This window comes from Dreissena polymorpha, chromosome 4 (genome assembly GCF_020536995.1).
Source record: "Dreissena polymorpha isolate Duluth1 chromosome 4, UMN_Dpol_1.0, whole genome shotgun sequence".
NCBI classification, from domain to species: domain Eukaryota; kingdom Metazoa; phylum Mollusca; class Bivalvia; order Myida; family Dreissenidae; genus Dreissena; species Dreissena polymorpha.
This window is the reverse complement of record NC_068358.1, coordinates 69353291-69372625: the sequence shown is the minus strand read 5'-3', so window position 1 is coordinate 69372625 and position 19335 is coordinate 69353291. Positions and strand designations below refer to the sequence as shown.

The following is a 19335-nucleotide window of genomic DNA, read 5'->3' as shown; positions in this document are numbered from 1 at the left end:
AATATCAAATTTCGAAATCGGGCGCAATCAAATCAAGTATTATTGAAGATAAACTTGTTTTAACTTGTTGTTCCTTAAGTTGTAGACTGCATATTTCTTCCATATTTGGATCATCCCTACGTTTTAGTAATATGTGTTACTTGATATTTTAGGTTACATACCTCAATCAATCTTCGCCATCCCGTGACCCTCTAAGGCACGGACAGGTGTACCATACTCACTAACATCGCCATAAACTTCAAGTACACATCGTGCTGATTTACAACAACGTTTATATGGCCATGCAATTTTCATTTATAAACACCAACGAAAACATAGATCAATTTAAACAATTTGTATGGTAAATATGATAAATGATAAATTTGCCGAACTTAATACATGTCAACCCTGTTCAATAAAACCCACCTTTTTGAACCCCGTTCTGCACACTTGTGTTGCATTATTGTTGATGTAGCGATTTTTCCTCCGGATACATGATGTCATATTTGCGATTTACAACTTTATTTATAAAGTAGGCTTTCCAGTGTGTGATTCAACAGATATACAGCGAGGTAGTTTGCGGACTTGTGCAAATATAGGATTTGGGGATCAATAATAATCTGTACGCGTTATCTAAATCAACAGTTTGCAAGGTAAAGGATGTGAACGTCAACAACAAACGATATTATACGACGATAACATATTATTGGAGATTTTGGATAGTGTGAATAAACAAAAGAAGGTAAGAATTCGTATACACTGAAGCATAGACTTCAGCCTATTGTTAAAGGTCTCTTTTCACGTTTTGGTAAATTGACAAATTTGAAAAAAGTTGTTTTAGATTCGCAAATTTTCGTTTTAGTTATGATATTTGTGAGGAAACAGTAATACTGAACATTTACCATGGTCTAATATAGCCATTATATTCATCTTTTGACGATTTAAAAACCTGAAAATTATAAAGCGTTGCAACGCGAAACGATTGAATAATTTGGAGAGTTCTGTTGTCGTTTAATTAACGAAACTACGAAGATTGCTTAAATAAAGTAAAAAATACGTCTCTCTTACTTAATTGGCAGGATAGCCGATCGGTCTAATTGGTGTTTACTCCCCTCCGGGGGTCACTGGTTCGAGCCCTGATACGGTCTACTTTTTTTCCTTTTATTAAGTTTATTCTTGATTTTTTATTGGAACTTTTTAGAACCAATGTTTACATTTATCAATATAAAGCATTTTATGACTTCAAAACATGCCAAAATCTGTGAAAAGGCCCCTTGAAAACGTTTACTGTTTTTATCATGCGCATTCTGTTGTTTACGGTGTAACACGATATCAGGTATTAATTACGCATCGCTGATATTTAGTAGACATGCATAGTACATTTTTCTCAAATGTGATTGTATGCATAATTTCACGGTGGTTAAATGCGTTATTTTTAAACTTGATCACGTACACTCGAAGAATTCCCCGAGGTCACGGTGATTACTACAACTTTTAATACTACTTCTACTACTACAACTGCAACTAATAGTACAACTTCGTTACTACTAAATTTGCGCTGATTTCATCGAGTACAATTTAGACACGGGATTAATATGGGTTTCCGTACGCTGCAAATTGCAGATCTACCGAATAAATACTTCCTTTTAATGTTATATACATAAACATTAAACAACGCAGGAAAGATAACTCTGTATTTCAATGAATAACAATTTAAGTTACTTCCCTTATTCATTCAATATCGCATTATATCGGTAAAAGGAGCTTGAGCCATTTTTGCAAGAGAACTGATTATTTAACAACGCGAAAACGAACACAGTCTTCATCAGACAGGAAGACGGACAAACATACAGTTTATTCGAATTGTACAGTGTAAGTCGTCAACAATACATAATGAAAACAAAACAGTTTGTCGATTGTGATAAGAAGCAAGTTGTATTCTTAATTGCAAATCATTTACTCGGCAAATAAATTGGCCTGATAACAAATTAAATATAACAACAACAAAAAGAAAAAAGAGGATGAACAATTAAAGCATTCTTGCATTTAGAATAGACGTTTTCACTTTTAGTGATTATTTTACATAAAGGCATACTTTTATTCGTTCTGTTTTATTATTCGTTTGCAGTAAACTTAAATAGTTATACATAGATGGTATTTGACAACATGTTTAAATGTATTGTTCTTATGTCTCCAAACGACGGGAAATACAATTAAAATGAAATGCAACTTCAATATCGGTCGAATCGCAACAAATTTAGTATCGTTGGCTTCTAAAAATGATTTTTCTTGCATAACGGCCGGTTTAAATATGTAATGGGTGGGCTGACAATTTTAGTATAGTGAAAATGTATTTCAATCTTCTCGGCAGAATGCCTAGGACTCATTTTCAAAGTTGATTTTAAAACGTCTATTTACATCTGACATTGAACTGTTATTTAACGTTCCATTCCAGTCCTGTGTAAAGTGATCATTTACTCTGCGTTTAAAATGCCCTACTCAATCGTCAGTGTCATATTAGTTACTCCATCAAATGCATAACTGAAACCATAGTCATCAAGCATTCAACATTAAATATCCAATTATGATAGCCGTTGTTGTAATCTGAAACGACCAAATTATATATCATTTAAATAATGATATTTTTAGATCTACATATCTTTAACCAATATTTAATGAGACGGACATATATATATGTATATACATGGGATATCTACCCGCCTTACCATAGACACATGCATTACATTTGTTAAGTTTAACCTTTAAATGAGGCCGTCCAACATATTTTGGCATGTATTTAAGCTTGTCATTAAATGCTTTAAATGCTTTATATTGATAAATTTAAACATTTGAACTAAAAATCTCCAGTAAAAAAGATGAATACAATTTGAAACAAGAGCGCCGCATGACGGAGCAATATACGCCCGATTCGTGTGTCATTGGAGATGATACACTGATGATTGATGTATTTGTTTTGGAAATAAGCAAAAAAAACAACAACAACTTATATAACTGATATATTCATATATATGCATTGATATCAATAAGTGTACACTTAGTCTCATTTGTTCTCTAAAACACAATATTTAAATCATAATTGTTTAGACCCCCATACCACTTTGACGCAGGATAAAAAGTTGTTTAAAAGTTTCGGATGAATACAATTTGAATTAGAGTCCGGACAAAGTGGCGCCGTTGAAAATGCACTAATTGACCCTATGACCTAGTTCTTGACCCGACATGACCCATATTCGAACTTGACCTAGATATCAACTAGATGCAACTACTGACCAAGTTTGGTAAAGATCGGATGAATACAATTTGAATAAGAGTCCGGACAAAGTGGCGCTGTTGAAAATGGACTAATTGACCCTATGACCTAGTTTTTTACCTGGCATGACCCATATTCGAACTTGGCCTAGATATCAACTAGATGCAACTACTGACCAAGTTTGGTGAAGATAAGATTTATACAATTTGAATTAGAGTCCGGACAAAGTAAAATGCACTAATTGACCCTTTGACCTAGTTTTTGACCCAGCATGACCCATATTCGGACTTGACCTAGATATCAACTAGATGCAACTACTGACCAAGTTTGGTGAAGATCGGATGAATACAATTTGAATTAGAGTCCGGACAAAGTGGCGCCGTTGAAAATGCACTAATTGACCCTATGACCTAGTTTTTGACCCGGCATGACCCATATTCGAACTTGGCCTATATATCAACTAGATGCAACTGCTGACCAAGTTTGGTGAAGATCGGATGAATACAATTTGAAATAGAGTCCGGACAAAGTGGCCCCTTTGAAAATGCACTTATTGACCCTATGACCTAGTTTTTGACCCGGCATGACCCATATTCGAACTTGGCCTAGATATCAACTAGATGCAACTGCTGACCAAGTTTGGTGAAGATCGGATGAATACAATTTGAATTAGAGTCCGGACAAAGTGATGCCTTCCGCCCGCCGCCCGCCGCCCGCCCGCCGCCCGCCCGCCAAGGGGTTTCACATAATACGTCCCGTATTTTATACGGGCGTATAAAAAAGGAAAAAAAAGTAACCCTCAGCAGGGCTCGAACCACTGACCCCTGGAGTAAAAAGTCTCCCGCCAATACCACTCGATCATCCACTCTCGTGCTTAAATCGGATGTATTGTTAAGGTATATAAGCAATCCTCGTAGTTTCTGTCGGACGGCCCCTTTAATAATTGTTCAAATGGATTCTTACTAATCCCTTAGATTAAAGGGATCTTTTCACGCTTTGGTAAATTGACAAAATTGAAAAAATTTGTTTCAGATTCGCAAATTTTCGTTTTAGTTATGATATTTATGAGGAAACAGTAATACTGAACATTTACCATGGTCTAATATAGCCATTATATGCATCTTTTGACGATTTTAAAACCTAAAAATTATAAAGCGTTGCAACGCGAAACGATTGAATAATTTGGAGAGTTCTGTTTTTGTCGTTAAATTTTGTGCAACTACGAAGATTGCTTATATAACGTATAAAATACGTCAAGGGTGTGTATTCGGCGAAATAGCTCAGTAGGCTAGAGCGTTTTTACTTCAGGACTCTGGCAGTACTCCAGGGGTCACTAGTTCGAAACCTGCTCCGGGCAATGATCTTTTCCTTTTTTTAATTTTATTCTTGATTTTTTACTGCAGCTTTTACGATCTAATGTTTACATTTATCAATATAAAGCATTTAATGAATAAGTTAAAAAATGCCAAAATCTGTGAAAAGGCCCCTTTAAGTTTAACTTCAAACTCTCGAAACATAGTTTAAAATGGAACAAACAAACACGTCAAATAGTTTAAGTATTTTTGGTTTTTAATCATAGTCATAACATTTGGATGATAAAATATTCATTGCTTTTAATGTTTTACCCGTTAGGTGTTCCTGATTCAATGTGAAAATCCCAGTATAATTAAAACAACTCCAATAAAGTTAAAATCATTCACAACTTGAATGACATGCCTAGTGTAGGTCCACTTTTCATTCGGCAGTAATCCGCCTCTTTTTCGCAATACCATAACTTTTGTTTTCTCTGTATTTACGTTTCATCTCTATACATTTCAATAATAATGTAGATTGTCTACATCATTTTTACTTTCATTTGGCGATTTACATACAATAGCCATATCATCAGCAAATAACAATAAAATCAAGACAATGTCATCAATATGCAATCCGGATTGTAGATTATTTAGTAAAAACAACTCGAGATCTTCTACAAACAAACACATAAGGGAGGCATAATCTTCCACTGCCGGAGCCCCACTGCGTATAAAAAATAGTCAGAATATGAAGACAATGACCCAACACAAGATTTAACTTGTTGATACATGTCCCGAACAATGCTAAGAATGTTACTCTGTATGCCACATTTTTATATGTTTAACCATAATGCATCGGTCGTAGATTCACTCCGTGAATGATTTATCTGATATTGTTCAATGAATTCGAATTTTCCTTCACCAATACAATAAATAAATGCAGATATGACTTACCGCTCTAAACAAGCTGAACGAAAGAAAATTGCAAGTTAACAATTGCCATAATAATTAAAGAATACAATTGAAGAAATAAAAACGTAAACCTAAACTGGGCTCGAACCACTGACACCTGGAGTCCTGGATGTTAAAGTCTTCCGCACAGACCACTCGGCCATCTAGCTCATGCTGTAAGGAAATGTATTTTTTACTTTATATTGTCAATCCTCGTAGTTTCACAAAATATTACGACAACAACAGAACTCTCCAAATTGTTCAATCGTTTCGCGTTGCAACGCTTTATAATTTTCAGGTTTTCAAATCGTCAAAAGATGCATATAATGGATATTTTAGTGCATAGTAAATGTTCAGTATATTACTGTTTCCTCACACAAATATCATAACTACAGCAAAAAATTGCGAATCTGAAACATTGATTTTTAATTTTGTCAATTTACCAAAACTTGAAACGGTCCCTTTAAAGTACGATACATTAATATTAATTTGCAACGCCAACACAATAATTCCCCACGCAACCAAACTTAATGGAATGTGAAATTAACTCCAAATGTTTTAACTCTTGATTTTAGTGTTGGTATTTTTTGTTTGCTTATACTTCAGAAGAAAGTTAATTGGAATTTTGAAGTGAATCAGGGGCCTATACAAACAAAGTATATGTCGCTGAATGAATGCAAAATTTGTGGTTGAGGATAAAACACCCACCGTGTAAGACAATCGAAAGTAATCAATAGATCACATAAGAAATATTGCGATAAGTTACAAGCTTTTAAAAAAAAATATTGGATACGCAATATAGATGATGCACAAATGTATTCCAAATTAGGTCAAATGCAAGTAATTGATCTTTTCATCAATGAGATGTAATGCTAGTTTTCTTATACTTTCACTCAGTGAAAAAAATGTACAATCTTTTTATTTTTCACTGAACTCGATTTTGCTTTCATCAACAAAATGATACACCCCACTGCAGCAAATATCATAAATGCAGATATGACACTAACCGCTCTGAGCAAGATCCCACGCGTGCGTTAAGGCCCGCGCGTATATAATAAATTAATATTTACACAACAATTGAAGTGAAAGTGAAAGCCGAACAGTTACCCTTTTGTTACTTTAAACAGCATTCCCCATGCAACCAAACTTTACGAAATGTGTAGTATACAAATTTTGAAAATCTTGGTTTTAGCGTTGGTATTTCTCATTCGTTCTTTTTCAAGGGCGCAGTTTATCGGCATTTTGATGTTAATGCACACATTGCGGTTTGCGATAAAACAACCTTTGTGTTAGACTGCACCCTTATGAACCCACGCATATTCTTAGCCGTTTAAATTAGCACACATAGTAATTAATTGAAAAGTAAGAAACTATTGCGAGAGGTGAGAAACTATTGCGAAAAAATATCGTAATCGGAATAAAACTTATACAAACATTCGACACAATCAGGCAATTATGTATGAATATCAAATATGTTGTAAGGTAATTTGCATGTGTCAGGCATTGTCATTAAGTGGAAACAACAATTTTCAAGTACGATGTATGTTTGACAATTAAACATATTTCTCAATTTAAAATTTAAACCAATAAGCGAATCGCTTTGATCTATGAGAATATCTTTATTCGCGCACACATACGCGCATTTTCATATCTCGCTGTGATTGTTTGTTTGTTGGTTGGTTTAGTTGACTTTTTTGCCGTTTTCGACAGTATTTCAATCACATGACAGTCAGTTTACCAACTCACACTTGTCTTCGTTTAACTATTGTACTAGTACTAAAATGCACCAACTTTTAGCAGTAACTGACGACTTTCCTACATGAATAGAAGGAATAGGAAGAATGGCATTAGGAAGGATTTCATAACCAATACCCCGACATGTTATGTGGTCGAACCGGGGATATAACCCACATTCTTCGGATTTGTAGCCCAGTGCTGTGAAGTGGTCACTTCTAAAAAGTTTTTTTTAAAGATTTTTTATAACCACATTGTGTGACAAACATGACAATTTTCCGCACCTGGTGGACTTTTTAATAAACCTATGTATTGTGGGATATCTGTTCAGTCACAGGCGAAACATTTCTTTCAATTTATTTTTAATTCCAATCATGCTCCTATGTGTAACGAATGTGGAAGATTAAGATTTATAGAAGATTTTAGAAGTACCATGTATGCTCTGGATGGATGTTATACTACCATGACAACCTAACATTCAACAAGTAGGACTTCCAATAATATGAAAGGGCATTTTCGAAAATGTTAGATTTTTTTTTTAATTTCCTCCCTATAAACGACTTAGTCTTGCGCTTGATTAAATTTGTATTCCAAATTGCGAATCCATTTAATGTTGCTTATGAAGTCTTGCGTGTATATTTTAACCCTTATGTGCCTGTATGCAGCTGTTATAAAGTTTACATACTTGCAACAGCTTCCGTTTTAGTCAACAAAGTATACATGCATGTTTAAGTGCATCTGTGTTAATAAATTCTTTATTAAATATATGTGATAATCGTTGAAAAAAAAAACTGTATTTAATGGTCAAAGACACTTCGCTTTAGTGGGATTGGAACTCACACCTACACAAATCGTGCATTTCAATATGTGTTATACTCTTTAGTATCAAAAAGCCATTTCCTTGTGATATTTCATATTGAATTTACGTTATAAATAATTCTACTTTGCAATAAGTATCACCAGGACAACCTTTTAATAATAATAGAAATATATAATCGACTGAGCGTTTATGAATTAAATTCATTCTTTAACAATGATATTCGTATTTAAAATACAATATCGTTCCGTCGATATAACTCTTTAAGCTTTGAAAGAATACATTGACAGAAATATCGATTACATTGGCGTCATATTGGATATGAGATCAATTATTGTGTCGTTATTCGTTGAATTATTTATGAATGAAATTGACTCTTGGTTTGTTATGGTTAGATGACATCATTCATTAGAACTGATGAATATTCGTTGAGGAAAAATATATATGTCTTGTACATTACGATAAAAGGGCTCATACAATTATGGTTTCTGGGCCGGCTGGCCCATTTGGTGGAACGCTGGACAACAAATCCGAGGATCGCGGGTTCGATCCCCAGCCGGGCCACATAACCTGTGTGGGGACAAGAAGTAGCCATTTACATTAATCCATTTTATATGGCCCTAAGATATTGGTTAAGATTACTTGTAATAAAGTAAAATATGACATCACGTACCTTAAGACACTGTTTCGTCAGCACACATCTAAAGGACTAGTCATAGGTGTCATAAATTATTAGTGCGACACAGAACATGGTACACGACTTTATGGCAAAATGTGTATGGACAGGTAAACGACCTTTTGATTAAGGGCAGGTCTAATTGTTGTTAGGATTTGGCCAGTTCAACTCCCCAGATCCCCTATGATCACGTATCATGGTTAATGTATGTTCTGTTTAAATCGTGTTTGCAAACTCCGTAAATCTATTATCTAACGCACTACTCTATAATTATAAAGGTCTTTTGACCAGTGGAATATTATTCCACGTAGACTTTTCGGTGGACATTAATTGAAAGTCAAAAACGTTGAAGACTTTGCCCGTGATGTTTATAATAAAACTAATCAGGCATTTATCAAGTAACATATTATGTTTAGCCTTTCTTATAGGGAGTTCCAAAATGACACACCGTTATGCGTTTATTATTATTTGAATGCGAAGATATTGTCCATGGTAATCAACAATGTCGATGCAGACATTGTCTTCAACAAAATGCAATATATAACGTATTCGACTCCCAAAATAACATTTTTGTATAAAGCTGCAATGTTTGACTATGGAACTTAAAAGCCCAACAGCACATGTCACATGAGATTCATGAACTTTAAGCGATCACACATACAATAATGACCACATTGTGCAGTATAAGTAACTGACAGACCAATAACGTGACCACATCTTGACATCTGTATCTCTTGCAAGAGGGCATAATTCCGTATAACCCATATTGTATAATGTTGATAATGCCAGTACCAAGAAACTGACTTAAATAAGTCTATTTTTCAAATCTACTGCATGCGATTCGCGAAACTAAACATACCCGTTTAAAACGCGTGTAACGTCCATGGAATTTGAATTTGAATGCTATAAAGCGTTGAAAAGGTTAAACGGTGAATGCTATATTTCATACTTAAAGCGAAGTTTTCTTTAATTTACACCATGTATATTGAAGCTGTCAAAGCAAAAAGTTTTGTTGACAAGTAACGGTTTGCAGTGGGCCTGTCAGTTTTGTTAAAAAGAGTACACTAAGTTAAATTCGTTATAACTGTCATGGCGCTCTTTGAGTTAAAGCTTAATATTCAACAACATATATGATTATAATTTATTTTAATGAAATCAAATTATTAATTCAACCCATTTCCAATGACCAATTAATCATATGACTGTTATCATTTGGCAGATCAGAGTTATAAATAAATAGTTTCATAAAAATATATATATATATATATCATGCTTTGAAGAAGATTACATCCACAAAGAATTATAAAATTACATTTAAAAAAAAATTAATGGGTTTATATATTCAAGTTATCATCGAAAATGTATTTCACCTTTGCAAGTAATCACACAACCATATTTGAAGCAGACGGACCGTAACGTGACCACAAAATGACGTGTAATGTGTGTACAGGATACATAATTGCAGTGCTCCTCTGTATTTAAGTCATTTATGTAATTGCCATACGAAGTTAAAGAGCTATTTATTACAGCTAGTTTACAGTAAGGATACATTGACTTATACTTATGATTGACAGTATCACTTCGTCTTGAAATCTCGATAAGCAAACCGAAATAATTTTAGAAGTCTTTACAACTGTGTCCTTCAATGCATGGACACATACGTTGATGGCTGTGAACATAATTGTTGAACAATAAACGATGACATTCAGTCGTGTGTCAGAAATATTTGGAGAAGTTTAATAGTCTTTTAATAAATGTTGTGTCTGGTATGGGATTGCTGCTGTTAATTGTAATCGTTTTTTATTCCAAGGAATATTAAGTGCGTGTTTATGATAGTTTTAATATTAAAATAAAGTGTTATATTTCTACAGCCATGGAGTTCTCGGAGTATATTTACCCCAAAATGGTAAGAACTAAGACATATTGTTTTCTTTTATAATTTTTTTAATCAAATTATATTATATAGTGTGTGATTTTTATTATAGCGCTTTGAGTTATATAATATCCTTTTACCAAAAGCAAGTAAACAGTTAAGCGGTTTAAAATGTGTATGCGCCTGAAATTATAAAAAATATTTCATCTCTTGCTGAGATCACTCCTTTTAAGCGAGAGTTTGAAAGGCACGAACAGTTAATTATTTCCTTAAATCTATTGCATAAAATAGGCAGTCGTTTTGTCACCCGAATGTGCAATACAGACACGTAATGTAGGATTTTTATTCAGAAAAAATAAACGGGGATTCTGCTGCGCAAATTGTTAGTCAAAGGGGCCTTTTCACGGTTTGGTAAATTGACAAAAAGGAAAAAGTTGTTTCATATTCGCAAATTTTCGTTTAAGTTATGATATTTGTGAGAAAACCTTAATACTGAACATTTACCATGCTCTAAAATAGCCTTTAAATACATCTTTTGACGATTTAAAAACTTGAAAATTATAAAGCGTTGCAACGCGAAACGATTGAATAATTTGGAGAGTTCTGTTGTTGTCGTTATATTTTGTGAAACTACTAGGATCGCTTATATGAAGTATACAATACATCTTCAATTGTATATGAAAGGATGGCCGAGTGGTCTAATGCGTAGGCTTTTTCCTCCAGGACTGACAAACTTGAAAACATGCCAAAATCTGTGAAAAGGCGCCTTTAATGTAATTCTATGCTAGGTGTATAAGGTTAAATCCAGCATGTCAAAGTAGCGGGTAACATTTCGCTTGTCCGCCTGTGTTTATTGCAATGCAAGATCGTGTGCACATGGACGTTTTCTTTTGCGTTAAGTTTTCACAGACCTTGTAATGAAGCGTCAACCAACGAACATAAATGTTTATAAAATACCTATTATATAACGAGCTAGCATATGTTATGGTCACAGTGCCTTGCGGCAGTTTACACTTCACTTGAATGTTGCAGTCTGTTGTCATAACGTCCTATCTTACAACAAAATAAGGGCGAGCTTTCATTAACTGTTATGTTCAAGATAAGAGTTTTGTTATCAGTTGTGTAAAGTGCAACATATGATTGTCGTTCCTATTTAACGACATTTTTTTTCTCTGATTGACAAATTTAAATCTTTTAGAATTAGGATCGGCGAGTTATTTCAATGAAGATTGAACCTAAGGCCGTGTTTAGTACACGTTCCTGTTTTATATGTTTGCAACAATTTCTTTATAATCTCATAAAAAATCAAATTTATAAACGTACGTCAATTTATCATAAACCGTCAATAATGTATCCAATAATATGGAGGCACCGGAATTGTTGCGGACTTTTTGGCGGAAACAACTTTCAATTTTACGTGACTGTCGATGTAGAATTAAATTTAAAAAAAATCTTATTCGCAGTATGTTGAATAGTTTTTATGAATCATTTGATAACTTTTTTACTTCATTTACAGTAATCATTTGCAAGCATTCTTTATTGGATGAGTAAGAAATTAAATGAACGGCGCTTTTGGAAAACCGGGCTTAATGCATTTGCATATTGTATCGCCCCACATAAGCCTATAAAGTCTGCATTGGCTCATCAAGGACGACACTTTCCGCCGAGTCTTGATTTTCGTTTAGAACAGTCGTCTTTTAAATGCAAACTTGCAAACTCGGAAAGTGACATCCCTGATTAACCAATGCAGACTACACAGACTAATCTGTGACAATACTTTACGCACATGCATACTTTACGCACATGCATTACACCCTGAATTTCCAGAACGCAGCTCATAGTATATCAAAGTCCGTCCGCCCTTGCGTCTGGTGCAGGTTTGGTAGACTGAATTTATTTATTTTAGAACCAAAGCTCAACGTTCCCGCACATTAAATAAAAATGTAACTATTTGCTCTAAAAACATCCGAAACAAGTGAAAGGTTGACCCTTGTAACAAAATCTGCCTGCTGAATTATGTAACAAAATTTTTATTCATACGAAAATTAAACATACCAGAATAACTCTGTCAAAACCGAAGAAGTTATGCTCAGTGCACTATGCACGTCCTCTTAACACCCTCTGTGAAATAGCATTTCAATTAATTCAATAATGTGTTGTTATGATTTGCCAAAAAAGAAGAAATTTGAAGAAAATTACACTAAGAATGCATGCTCTTTACTCCAAATAGTGGTCCGTGACCTAGACATGATAGAGATATAATCCTCACAAGAGCAAAATAAGAAGAGAAAATGACATTTAGTCTTTCTGTACTTAAACCTATTTTAAATTTGAAGAATCTTATGAATTTGTTGTGTTTTTGTTGTTGTTTTGTGTGTTGCTTAAAACGTCGCTAACAAGACGTTTCCGTCGATTATCGTTGACACGACCCCATAAAATTGTTTTACTGTTATTTAATGATATCAGCACACCATGTCAACACACTTGTTGATGTTGATCTGTGCGGATTCGGATGAATAATGAGAATGTTGTTTCTCGTGTCATTTTGTTATGACTTTATACTGTCATAAGAGCCGCGTCACGCGAAAATGATTCTTTTGCACTGTGCGGCAAGGGTTGCTCCGGACCTGCCTGCCCAATCGCGCAGACTGGTCATGAGCTACGCAGTTTGTTTTCAAGCCACGAAAGATTACGCAATGTTTCGTAGTTTCATTCGCAGACAGGGTTTTGCATCCGAGCAGACTGGTTTATAGGAACGCTGGTCGCATATTGCATAAGACGCTGAAACGACTCATAATAAAGCTAATACAAGCATTCATTAAGTGAGTATGTTTCCATTGTGTTCATACACTTTGAAAACATCCAGGCAAATGGTTATAATACTGTATCCGATGATTCGAACAAATCCCCGCGAAATGTATACGGTTAAATGTACATTGTTTGACAATTTTATTAACAGAAAGAGCATTGCAACAAGTTGTTACTCACTTGAATGATGACCATGCACGTTGTTCTCGTGAGCGACACACTCGCAGTTAGACCATGCACGTTGTTCTCGGGAGCGACGCACTCGCAGTTAGACCATGCACGTTGTTCTCGTGAGCGACACACTCGCAGTTAGACACAAGAGTGAAGTAGGATGATGAGTATATGTGTATGTGACAATTTGTTTTATGTTCGCTAATTAGTTCTTGAAATAGAAGCAGTTTCGTTTCTCTCCAAGAAGAATCGTAAATATTTGGTTAATTTTGTAATACATCTTGTTGTAATTTTGATAAATGGGTTTAGTGAATCGAATCTCGTCATTGGTTAAATAAATTCCATATTTAGTTTTTGTGACAATTGTTAAACCAAAAGTGCGACCAATTGATTAAAAATGGAGTTGAAGTAACACAAAATCAAGTTTCTCTCATCAAATACTTATTAAGTACTGGCGATACGAATAATATACAAACAATTGCACATGTTCACATGTATTCAATAACGTTTAAAAAGATATATGCACAACAGCGTGACTGTGATGTCTTTTCCTATTTTTAAACCAATCTTAAACATAAACAAAAATATTTACACTAAACACCATCATTAATTGATTTGAAATGGTCGTATTTCGTCGTGTTGTGTTACTTTCGTTGTTGTTTTCCATTAAAGTCGCCTCTCAAGTTTAGAATTCGTATGAATGTAGAAAAGACTATAATATCCTTTTGGTGACAATTGATTCTGATTTCCGTGAACGTTTCTGCAAGTATTCTTATACCAGTCACAGTCATACGGTCACTTACAGAAACAATCAACACGTGCCACTTATAAAGATTCATTTACTCATGTATTCAGATTGTTTAAAATATATTCATTGCAATCTTTAATGATGCACACATGAACTTCATGCAAATAATGGTCAACGACATAACGTAATTGATTTTCAATTTGCAATACAAATTCGTCTTTACGCGATACTTAGTCATTTATTCAAAGAAATAGGTATAATTATGCTCGAATTTAATTTTGACATCAATGGCCTTTCATAATAATAAAAAGATAACCAACTGATACGTGAAGTAGTTAAGCTTGGATTTCGCTATTTCCAACCTATATGCGCCTTAAAGCCCCATAAGCAATCGAAATCAACGAATACTTCGTAAGATATTTCGTAAAATAAAGTTAACACATTACCAGCCAGTGTTAATTAAAGGAAAACTCACAATTTCAACGCTAGATGTGGTATGGTATTCTAGATTTAACGAGATGCAAAATGCTCATGTGTATTTTGTGTGTGACAATATTTTCCATGTGAATTTCTCGCAACGATATCCGAACATGTACGAGCGAACGCGAGATTTGATTCGGACTGCGTCGGATGTATGAACAGCCCGATTCCAATCTCGCGTTCGCTCGTAAATGTTCGGAAATAGTCTTGGGAAATTCACATGGAATATATTGTTTTGAGAGTTTATGTAGCTTTAAGAGATTGGTTTAGATTTATATACAGTCAAATATGATATACTTTCACTTAATACACTGTTTGATATGTCATAAATTATCAGTGCTGCGCAGGGCAAGATAAAAGAGTTAGTGGCAAAGGTGTGGGGTCGAGTTTACGACCTCTTGATTAAGGCAAGGTCTTATGGTCATAAACTTCGGACAGTAGAGGGCCGAGGTTTCGTATCATCTTTGACAATAATGTATGTTTGTTTTGTTCAAATCATGCTTTCTTTAACTCCGTAAATCATGAATGTACTACACTATATAACTATTTTATTATTATTATGAGCAGCAGCTGCATCATCATCATCATCATCATAATCCTCCTAATAATCCTCATGATCATCATCATAATCATCAACATAATCATTATCATCATCATCATCATCATTAGTATTACTATTATTATTATTATCATCATTTTATTATCAATGATGTCAGGTTCCCTTTGTTCACGCTCAATGAAACAGTAACTAAATATTTATATCGCTTGGCCATTTTGATTTATTTACTGTCATCATTTCAAAGTATTCAACATAATTATTTTCAAATCACATCATGCTAATGATATAAAGCGATGAGTGTAAACTGGGCTGACAGTGCGTTGAGAAAGCTTTAAAGGGTCCCTTTTACGTTTCGGTAAATTGACAAAATTAAAAATAATTGTTTCAGATTCGCAAATGTTTGTTGTAGTAATGATATTTGTGAGGAAACAGCAATACTGAACATTTACCATGCTCTAAATTATCCATTGTATGCATCTTTTGACGATTTAAAAACATGAAAATTATACAGCGTTGCAACGCGAAACCATTGAATAATTTGGAAATTTTTTGTTGTTGTCGTTATATTTTGTGATACTACGAAAATTGCTTACATAGAATAAAAATCCATAGTATAAAATTCATAATTCATTGTATGAGTGTCTGGTTTTTAACTGGAGCTTTTTAATCCAATGTTTACATTAATCAATATAAAGCATTTAATGACAAACTTCAACACATGCCAAAATCTGTGAAAAGGCCCCTTTAAAGTGCACATGGGAAGTAAATTGCCGGTTTTTTAAACAGTTCAAAAATGACACTGACGTTTATAATTAGTTTAATGCAAAGCGTTTTATGTACCCAATTGTAACCCAAAACGCAGATGCAGACGTTACCTTTAAGAAAATACAATTTATAACGTATAAATATAAAAAAGTAACTATTTTTTAATAGGGCAGGAATATTTTATTATGAACTTGTAATGCCCAACAGTACATGTCAATGTCGATTTCTCAACGTCAAGCTGTTAAATAAAAGAGACCGCTAACGGACGGCTGTGTCTCTTGCAGGAAGGCGTTATTCCGTCTAACGCATATTTTTTCTTTATTGATTATGGCAGTACCTACTAATTGACTAATGCTAGTGCATTCCATTTCTAATACATGCGATTTGTGATACTGAACATACCCGTTTAAACCACGTGTGCACGCCTATGAATATTTGATAAGAATGCTTAAAAGAGTTGATAGTGTTTGTCACTTGAAACCAACGAGGGATCGTCCCAGTATTGTTACAGGTCATACTTGAAGCGAAGTTCTGTACAATTAGCACCATTTATATTGAAGCTGTCAAGTCACATAGTTGTGTTGCCAAGGAATTAGAGACGCTGTTAAGCGCGCCTGACTGTTTAAAGTGCAATATAAGTGAAATTCGTTACAACAGCCATGACGCTTTTAAAGATAGAGCTAAATTGTTTGTTAAAGGTTAGTGTGTTTTTTTGATATTTTTTCCGTCTACCTACATGAAAAGTGATATTTTTCTCTGTGTTGTGTGTTTATACATGTACACAGTTTACATTCATTGATTGCAATCCGTTGTACTATTTAATTCATCTTGATATTTCACAATATGTTTACTAAGCATAAATTAATGTAACTTTATTATAAATAGTGCTTCAACGATTAATTTGTGTCGAATATAGATCTAGAGCATGTATTACTTTAAGTCATGATAAGTCACGATTAATATAAAAAAAGTGTTTTCTGTTATGAGATATTATTTTAGTGTTCGCCATATGGGAATCAATCGCTTTTGTTAAATCCGTCGTTGTACTGAACCACATCCCCTAGGCCTCCAACCCCACGTGCCACACACTTAAGTCCCCCACGCCTAAGTCAAACATGGACAACATCGATAGGTACATTTTGCAAACAAAGTTCTTTTGTGTATTGTATTGTGAATAATCTAGGTTTGATAAATGAAGTACGGAACAGTTTGCAGAAACGATTGAACCATTTTCAACCGTTGGTAGTAGCTATATAAACTTTTATTCCAACGTCACGCCTCTAAAAAACTTTTGTTATCCATGCTAAAAAATAATTCTAGCTTTTGTATGATCAATATGAAAAAAGTTGTCGTTCAATAATTGTATTTAAATTAAAAACAAAGCTCATGCCACTGCAAATCGCCATAGACGTTGACAAAGACTTTTCAAGAGCTCTTTGTTTTCCCCGTCAATACATGTAGTATCGTCGATTCTCGTTTCAAAGTCAGCAGCAAGTATGCAGTATAGTTTTATAAAGTATTAAATGCAATAATTTTCATGACCAATACATCAAATTGAAGTTTGAAATTTGTAGGGTGATAAGCCCGACAAAGGGGCTGTCAAAGTTACATAACATAATTATATCAAGATTTGTAAAAGAATAACGTGCGAAAAAAGTTTTCATCAGTAAAGTCAGTAAATACTTAAGAATTTCATGAGTTTGTATATTCCCACTAACATTGAAAACATTTTCCCTCTATTCACGCGATGGTTTAATCATCAGCAGACAGACCGTAACGTGACCACATATAATGACGGCTGTGTGAGCAGGATACATAATTGCAGTGCACGTTCTCATTATGTCATGCATGTAATTGAAGAAACAAGCTCAAGACCTACCGGTATTTATTACAGCAAGTTTACATCTAGGATACAATGGATCATGCACATGATTGACAATATCACTTCATCTCGAATAGCGTAACAAAATCTTTACAAAAGTCTTTACAAAAGAGTTCCTTTAACGAATGGAAAAAAACAGTGATGTCTGTAACATAATTGTTAAAAATGAACGATTACATTACGTCGCGTGTCAGAAATATGCGGAGCAGTTGAATAATCTTTACATCAGTGGTGTGTAAACTATTGCGTGATAGCTGTCTTTCCTTTTATTGCTTTGATGCCAAGTAAAGTAATATAAAATGTAATGTGTGTTACATAGTTTGAGTCCGTATATTTAAAAAAGAAGACATTTTTGGAGTTTTATTCCTCGAATATGGTGAGAAATCATTTTTTGACTAGACGCATATATTTTTTTAGGTGTGTGAATTGGTAAACTTATCGCAGTGATATTACTGACATAATGTTGAAAACGGCGAAAAACCTATGAACCAAACATATAAAGTAAGATATTGTTGGAATAAAAAAACAGTTTGATGTGGAATAATATTTGATCAGAGAATATAATTATGCGTGTTTTCAAATCAAGTAACTGTGGTAAAATCATAATACACGTACGTCTCAAATAATCCAATCCAAGTTCCGCTTAAACAGAAACTGAATCATAGCCAAAAATGCAAGGGAACAGAACAATTCGAATTTTCGCGAATACCCCTTTCACGCTCATGTTTGCAATCACAACAGTGGCCTTTGTGGGGCGGAATTAAACAAGTTGGTTTTAAAAGTCGTAATTCGATCAGCAGTAACAGTTTAAAGTATACAAAAACCACAGAGAGCGGACTCATACATTCGCTCCCATCCCGCCTCAACCAGCATCTTAAGCCTGAGGCTCCTCCGTTTTGAATGCAATATTTATGATGATATTGACAACAATATATTACAGACAATCTCAACGAAGGTATTGATTATATACATTTTTTTACAATGTATTTAACATTTGAAAAAAAAACAACAACCAAATACAGTGTGGAATTGGTCGGCGTGGGATATTGTAGACTTTGTGATACCGCTACCAGTTTTTGCACCCACATCCGAAACTTTGCCCCACATCAAACATCCTAGTTATAAAAAGAAGCCTACACCTGTACCCAGCTTTTGGGGACGTAGTGTACCGAATTGTCTGTTATACCTGCTGAGTTATCGATCGTGTATAAGAATTTGTAATGGACTGGTTCCCGGCTGTTAGCTTGTTGATGTATAATATTGAGTAACAAAAGCTAATTGATGAATTGAATTTTACTATTTATTTTTGAATTCTTAAATCTTGTA

At 34.2% G+C, this 19335-nt stretch overlaps 1 protein-coding gene and 1 long non-coding RNA gene across 4 annotated transcripts in view; one reads left to right on the top strand and one right to left on the bottom strand.

The window, feature by feature from the left end:
- The first annotated feature begins 549 nt into the window (after window positions 1-549).
- Window positions 550-19335, top strand: part of LOC127875871 (inverted formin-2-like) — a 149912-nt gene continuing 131126 nt past the window's right edge. Inside the window, exon 1 of one of the 3 annotated variants that reach the window (XM_052420598.1) lies at window positions 550-721. The gene's annotated coding sequence lies outside the window, so the exon portion shown is untranslated. Of the gene's footprint in view, window positions 722-10217; window positions 10630-16681; window positions 16826-19335 lie in introns of those variants that run through there. The other 2 variants (XM_052420597.1, XM_052420600.1) reach the window with 2 other exon arrangements.
- On the bottom strand, window positions 2984-4017 carry LOC127875874 (uncharacterized). Its single transcript, XR_008047489.1, has 2 exons — window positions 3817-4017; window positions 2984-3660 (listed from the first exon to the last, which is right to left on the bottom strand). It is a non-coding gene; the product is annotated as an uncharacterized LOC127875874 (long non-coding RNA).